The 7698-nt window shown below is 50.2% G+C and overlaps 1 non-coding gene across 1 annotated transcript; it reads right to left on the bottom strand.

Moving 5' to 3' along the window:
• Nucleotides 1-396: 396 nt before the first annotated feature.
• LOC114009828 (U4 spliceosomal RNA) lies at nt 397-536 on the bottom strand. The gene has a single exon (XR_003551227.1). It is a non-coding gene; the product is annotated as a U4 spliceosomal RNA (small nuclear RNA).
• Between the last annotated feature and the right edge of the window lie 7162 nt (nt 537-7698).

The raw sequence follows: 7698 nt of genomic DNA, 5'->3' as shown, positions 1-7698 counted from the left end.
GAGCAGGCCTGGAAGACCTCTCCAGCGTGCGGTTCAAGACCCAGGGGGGCCGCGGCGCCAGGACCCGGGCTTACGGGTGCCAACCGCCGCCGTCCCCGCAGGGCGGTGAGTCACCTAATTAACACCTGTCGGTGGTCGGTGGTCCCGGGGTGGAGTCTGGCCGAGGCGCTCGTCGTAGAAACGAAACGTGCGCCAGCAGCGGGACTGTGGCGGACTCGAGAGACGGACTTGGCAAAAGCGTGGGTCCTTACGGCCGCAGTGCCCGTCTCAGCTTCCCCACGGCGGGCCGGCAGACGCACCAGGTAGTACTGCTGGGAAAGGAACGGCTGACCGAGGGACACTTTCCTCTTAGGACCCTCAGCAGCTGGGCCCAGGTGCCATCCTCAGGCCCCTCCCTCTCATCCTAGAAGCGCTGAATTTTACTACTTTCACTACTAAAACTAACCGTGGAAACGGGCTTAAAATACTAGCATTCTTTGCAATAATCGCGCCTCGGATAAACCTCATTGGCTACGATACTGCCACTGCACAAAGCTGCATTCATTATAATATTGATAATCCCCTTTGATCAGATCAGATCAGACGGGTTCCTAATTAAATCTTCAGCAGCAAACTGGCAGCACCCCTGACCTGGCCCCTCCCACAGAACAGGAAAGACTTTGCAGGCCCCAGGTCTGGGGAAAAGAGCAGCCATGAAACAAAGCCCCCCAATCCCTAATAGAAGTTGTCTCTTCCAATGAGCATTCATCGCTTCCTAGTCCCCTATGTGATCCCCCCTCCCCGAGTTCCCTTGCAACAAAGCCTTTTCTGGGTGTCAATAAATGGTTAATTTAGCTATCTTGCTACTGGGCTTTCCTTTATCAAGCGCAGTGACCGACCTGCCCACCTTGAGTCTCCGCTGCCCAGCATAATCAGGCATATAATCAGCGCTGAGTGAGAAGCCCAGACTGGGGCAGGCCAGGCCTGCAGAGCAGAATTAGGGGCTGCTTCCCGCCATGATGGTCCCGGCCAGGTTTAAGAAGCATGCCGGTCGGAAGCACGTGCGTGCTCAAAATCCTGCCTGGCCACAGAAATGGAGGAAAAAGGACTGGTGTGGCCACGCCCGTGGAGGGAGGCTTTCTCTCTCTCTCTGGTGAGTACATGCACCCACTGGCAACTTAAAAAAAAGATTAGTGACCAGAAACTTGGTGCCCCTGACTCAGTCAGAGGGTGTAATGAAAAAGGTACTGCCGTGGCCTGCCGAGCTTGGGTTCTATAGTCCCAGCCATAATCCCCGTTCTCTGCACACATTTAAAATCGCTTCCACTTAAAAAAACAGAGCAGTGGTGTAATGGAGTACAGGGCGACTCTCGAAGCAGAGTGCTGACTAACTGACGTGGCACACGCTCCAGACACACGGAGCACTTTGCAAATGTCACCCAGGGAGATGGCAACAACCAAAATGCAAAGACAGAATGCACGCTGCGGGGGGCTCCCCGGAGGGGCACCTCCCTTCTCCGCGTCACCCCGAGCCAGGGCTACCTGCAGACACGTGCATTACGACCTCTCTGAGCAGTGGCTGGTTACAGATTTTAAAACCCGCTGTAAAGATGGCTCGGCTGCTCCCTGGGGAGCCCGATGCGGACCTCAGCTTACACTGGGTGCTCAAGGCAGGACCGAGTCCCCAAGGTCACAAGCTCTTCTACCTTGGATCAGCAACACTTAGCACACCAGTGACATTCAGTCGAAGCATCTGGAAAGTGAATTACTGAGCTCACGGTTAGCCTGGAGTCTGGTACAAAAACCTGAGAGGGGTTCCCCAGCTCTCTGGCCAGCACTGTAGAGTACCCTTTTTTAAAAAAAAAAAAATTTGCAACAAATATGGACTACTTTTATCATGAAAATAACATAAAGGTGTTTTAATTCAGGAAAAAGCAACCCCAGGTTAGCCAGGGCTGGGGCGACGTAAAACCCTGGGAGAGAAGTCACAGAATGCCCAGTTAATCTGTGGGCTAGACAGAATGCTAGTTCAAGGACCTTTTTTTCTTTTCTTTTTAAGAATCATTTCATTCAACTTCACTCTTTCACTCATTTATTTTATTTTAATTTGACCAGAGAGGGATAGAGAGAGAGAGAAAGAAAGCAGGCAAGCTGCCAAGTCCAGGACTCAAACTGTGGTCGACCATGTGGGAGTCCAGCGCCGTTAACCACCATGCCACTTGCCAGCCCCTCGAGGGGACTTATACTTTCCTCCCCAGAGAGGCGGAATGGGAGAAACCATGGTACCAGCAGGTGGCATAGTGGTTAAAGCACTGGACACTCCCACATGGCCAACCACGGTTTGAGTCTCAGACCTGGTGGTTTGCTTTCTCACTTCCTCTCTGTCTTTCTCTCTCTCTGGTCAAAGTAAAATAAACAAATGAATAAATACAATTTTTAAAATAGTAAATAATTAAATAAAATGAGAAAGCAGCCTCAGGGATGCCCATGATGCAATCCCTTCTTGAGATTTTGGGCATGCACACGTGCCTGGCCTGTGTCTCGTGCACCGGGTCCAGGACTGGAAACGTGCAGTCGGTCATGTGGGATCCAGCCACCTTTAACCACCATGCCACCTGGCTGGTCCTGTACTTCCGATCTGGGCCCTCTTGGCAAGCAAGCCTCATCTGGAGGGGGAGCATGAAGTGACTCTGAGCCCCGACCCCCACTCTACCAACACTCGCAGGGCTCCTGATCAATTCAGTCAATTACTTCAATGTGCTGAAACTGTGTCCTCCTACTTTACGGATGTCTTGTATGGTATATTAATATGTTAAGTACCTGGCACGTAGGAGACATCTTTGAAAAAGCAGTCATTAGGGGGAACACCTCACCTTGGTAAAGAGAACACTGCCATGCTGTTAAGCGGGGTGCAGGACCCTCCCTCTGGCAGCTCTGGTCTGTGCAGGTGCAGCCCGTTCCCGTCCCGGGATGGGTTCCCATTTCCCAGTGGACTACTCTGACCTCTGTCCCACAGCCTCGGACCATGTCCAATGGGTGTGTGCTCAAGGAGGGCGGGGTCCCAGGTCTCACATGCTAGCTTCCCCTCCAAATACAGCCAGCTCCAGCGAGGGGTGTCTGAGGTGGAGAACCCACACCTGGGACGGAACACCTTGGCGTTTTATTGACCTTTCCACTGACTACTTATAGCTATGCGGCCCAGACACCACCAAGGCCTCTGTCTGTAGAAGGTGGACTGCAGCTTTTTCTGCTGCCCATGAACAGTCCCCTGAGGATGGGGATTTACCAGCGGGAAGAAAGCTACAAGAAAAACTAAAAAGTAACTGGGATGCTGTGATCCTCTTAAACTTGTGAATTTATATAAATTGTATCCAAGTAGTAACCTCCCTATCTTCACTAAGCTCCTGCCCTTGCTACTTTTTTTGGTGAGGAACAGTTTGAAGTTACCTTCTTTAGTGGGTTCCTGTTCTCATACCTCCATTCTGTAACTGCATGAGGCCTCACTGTGGCTAAACCGCTGGGACCAGTGGTGCCCTGCAAAGGTCACGGCATTTTGGAATGGAGAAGGTACGCGGGTGTGAAAGCAGCTGACAGAGTGCTGTCGACCAGTGATTCATCTGAGTTGGGACCAGCAGTTGGCGTAATGGCTATGTCGCTGGACTCCCATGTAGTCAACTGTGGTTCGCGTCCCGGACCCGGTAGCTTAAACTCATGCCAGGCGCGTGTGTGTGCGTGCCCAAGATCCCGAGAGGAGAATGGAGGAGAAAGGATTGCGGCGTGGCCATTCCCCCCTGGGGGGTGATTTCTCGCTTTCTGTCTCTCTGTCTCTCTCTGTCTGTCTGGCAAGCGCATCTGAGTAACTTTTCACTCCCTGTTTTACAGATGAGGAAATTGGTATGTAGGAAACTTACATGGGCGGGGCCAGTAGCCCACTAGTTAAGGGAACTGGATCCCACATGGTAGACCGTGGTTCAAGTCCTAGCCCCAGAGGCTCAGGAGGCATGCTGGCTAGGTGTGTACCCCGAATCCTGACCGGATGGAGAGATGGAGAAGGGACTGCAGCATGACCAGGCCCATCAGGGGGTGCTTTTCCTCTCTGTGTCTCTAACTTTCTGGCAATTAAGAAACTGGGGTGGAGGAGACAGGGGACTCAGGTGCCCTGAGCTCCAGAAGCAGAGCGTGGTCTCTGCCCTTGGATCAAGCTGTTAGGTAACTGGCACAGCCGGAGGTATCCTGGACTGCAGAGCTGGAAGCCACAAGCCACCACGGTTGGAGCCCTTGGCCCAGTCAGTCTGAAAACACGCTGGGGACGTGCGCATGCCCAAGACCGTGGTGGACTAGAGAAGGGGGACCGTGCACACCCGAGGCCAGTGCCTCGTGGACACTGTCTCTCCCTCTCTCGTGTGTGCACATGCTCGCCCATGAAGGAAAAACAGATCAAACAGAAAAGGACAAGGAAAAGTATGGGCTCATGGCAGCTAGTCTAATGGAGATAAGGAGAAGGAAAAGGGCGTGGGGGAGGGGAGGAAGGCTCACTGGCTGCCCGGGTGGGTTACACGCCCAGCCCCAATGACAGCAGAGGGCTAGGAGTTCTCTGAGTTTGGGTGTCTACAGGTTACAGCTTCTCAAAGGGCAATCTATCCTGTTGCTGATAAAATATCCGAGTCTGGTGCTCTCTGAGAATAGAGGTCTAGTTAGCTTGTAGTTTCGGAGGTCCAAGCTCAAGAGGCCACATCTGGCGAGTCTTCCTTGGTGGGCTCCTGAGGCAGTGCAGCTGTCCCCTGGCAAGAGCCTAAGCGTGGCGTGAGTGCTGCCAGTGTCATCACCCACGAGTATCCAGTCCCGGGGCCCACCCTGATGCCTAGTCACTTCCCAAAGACCCCACTTCTTCTTTAAAAAAAAAATTATTTTGGGCCAGCAGGTGGCATGGTGGTTAAGGTACTGGACACTCCCACATGGCTGACCATGGTTCGAGTCGTAGACCTGGTGGCTTGCTTTCTCCCTTTCCCTCTCTCTCTTTCTGTGTTTCTCTCATCAAATAAAATGAATGGGGGCTGGCAGGTGGCAACGTGGTTCTGATGGCTGGACTCCCACATGGCTGACTACGGTTTGAGTCCCGGACTTGGCAGCTTGCTTTCTCACTTTCCTTCTCTCTCTTGGTCAACTTCAAAAAAATAAAAGAATGGCAATGAGTAAAATTAAATAAAATAATTCTTTAAAAATAATTTAAAAATGAAATGAGTGAATACAATTAAATAAATCATTAAAAAAGAAATACTGTTAAAAATAATTATTTAATTTAATTTAATTTATTTATTTAAATGTGACCAGAAAAGGACAGACTGAGAGAGAAAGAGAGGGAAAGTGAGAAAGCAAGCCGCGAGGTCTGGGACTCGAACCGTGGTCAACCATGTGAAAGTCAGTGCCTTAATCACCACACCACCTACTGACCACTAGCATTCTCTTTTTTTAAAAACAAATCAAAATACAGGATGAAAACCCCGGGTGACATAGGGAAGAACAAGGAAGCGGACGGCAACAACCGCTGCTCGCGGAGCGCCTTCCTGGTGGCCCAGCGCTGGACTGCCATTCTCCCTCCATCGGCCAGCCGTCTCGTGAGGCATCTGACGGCTGGAGTACCCAAGGCAGGGCCCGGCAGGTGGCATAGTAGTTAAGGCACTGGACACCTGCTTGGCCAATCACAGTTCGAGTCCTGGATCTGGCGACTTGCTTTCTCTCTTGGTCTGGTCAAATGAAAAATAATAAAAAATAATAATGAAGGAAATTAAATCATTCCTTTATTTTAAGAATCATTTTATTTAACTTTATTTATTTAATTAATTAATTTTGACCAGAGAGGGACAGAGAGAGAGAGAAAGTGAGAAAGCAAGATGCCAGGTCTGGGACTCGACCCACAGTCAGCCATGTGGAAGCCCAGTGCCCTTAACCACTGTCTCACTTGCTGGCCCCTAAATAAAATAATTATTTGGAAAAAATAATAATAAAAAGAGGGGCCAGCAGATGGCGTGGCGGTTACGTCAGTGGATTCCCACATGACTGACCATGGTTTGATTCCCAGACCTGGTGACTTGAAAATCATGCTGTGGGGAACCAGCAGGTAGCGTGGCGATTAAAGCACTGGACGCTTCCACGTGGCTGACCACGGTTCAAGTCCTGGACCCAGCGGCTTGCTTTCTCCCTCTTCCTCTCTCTCTCTTTGTGTTTCTCTCTGGTCAAATTAAACTAAAATGAATGAATAGACAAAATTAAATAATAATTAAAAAGAAAAAAGGAAAATCACTCTGGGTTCATAAGCGTGCATGCCCAGATCCTGGGAGAGAATAGAGGAGAAGGGATTGAGGTGTGGCTAGTCCTCCCCCAGGGGGTAATTTCTCATTTTTCCTCTCCATGTCTCTGTCGCTCTCTCTGACAAGCACACATACCCTAAGGCAAGAAACTCCAAAAGTATATAAAGAAATAAAAATTAAACATTAAAAAAAAAAGGTTAAGCAACTATGGGGCTTAACAGGTGGGACAGTCGTTAAGGTGCTGGACTCCCACATGGCTGTCTACGGTTCAAGTCCTGAACCCAGTGACCTGAGAGTCATGCTGGGTGCTTGCGCGTGCATACCCAAAATCCAGACAAGAATGGGGAAGGGACTGCGGTGTGGCCACCCGCCACGGGGGATGACTTCTCACTTCCCCGCTCTCAGTGTCTCTGGAGAACACATGTACCCTATAGCAAAAATCTCTCTCAAAAATATATATAAAAAAAAAAGAAAGAAAGAAAAGAAAAGAAAGGTTACACAACTAGGTCAAATAGGTAAGTGACGGCCTTGAACGTGAATCAAGACCTTCTCAGACCCAAAGCCCACACTGGCCTGCACTCCCCATCTGAGCACCCATCACCCTCCTCCGTTCCTAACTCACCTAGGGTCCTGGCCAGGTCTGGCTCTTCACCTGTTAATGGAAGGGTGACATCAAAGTAATGAGAAGTCCAGCGGGCGGTGTGGTGGTCAAGGCTCTGTACCTCCATGTGGATGACCGCGGTTCAAGTCAGATCTGGCAGCTTGAAACTCACATTGGCGCTTGTGCGTGCATGCCCAAAATTCCAGGAGGAGAATGGAGGAGGGATTGTGCTGTGGCAATCCTCCCTGGGGGTGACTTCTCACTTTCCCTCTATCTCTCACTGTTACCTTCAGCAAGTGCACATGCCACGGCAAAAACTTTAAAACAACAAAAGTAATGATAATAACAATAACAGGGCCAGCAGGTGGTACGGTGGCTAAGGCGTTGGACTCCCGTGTGGTCCACCGCGGTTCAAGTCCTGGACCTGACAGCTTGCTTGCTCCCTCTCTCTCTCCCTCCCTCTCTCTCGCTGGTCAAATTAAAAAATAATAAATAAAATGAAATAAATAAGTCTTAAAAACTGATAACAGTTCTTGAACGCTTGCAATGTATCAGGCATTTCTAAGGAACTGGCGTTAACTCATCTATAGCCTTTAAACCGTCTTGCAACACAAAATATAAGACAGAAACTTCATTTCAAAGGGGAGGACCCTGAGGCTCACTGAGGTTTTATGGACTCTCAAGGTCAGCACACCCAGGACTCAAAGCCAGTTTTTTTTTGGCCCCCAAACGCAAGCTCTCTGACGGTAAGCTCCTCGCTCGTTTGCCACGGAAGCCACCTGAGGGTTCCTTCCAGCACTTCATTCACTC

The sequence above is a fragment of the Tupaia chinensis genome, unplaced genomic scaffold, assembly GCF_000334495.1.
Source record: "Tupaia chinensis unplaced genomic scaffold, TupChi_1.0 Scaffold000628_1, whole genome shotgun sequence".
Lineage (NCBI taxonomy): Eukaryota > Metazoa > Chordata > Mammalia > Scandentia > Tupaiidae > Tupaia > Tupaia belangeri.
The sequence above is the reverse complement of the archived record's forward strand: the minus strand, read 5'-3'. Positions and strand labels throughout refer to the sequence as shown.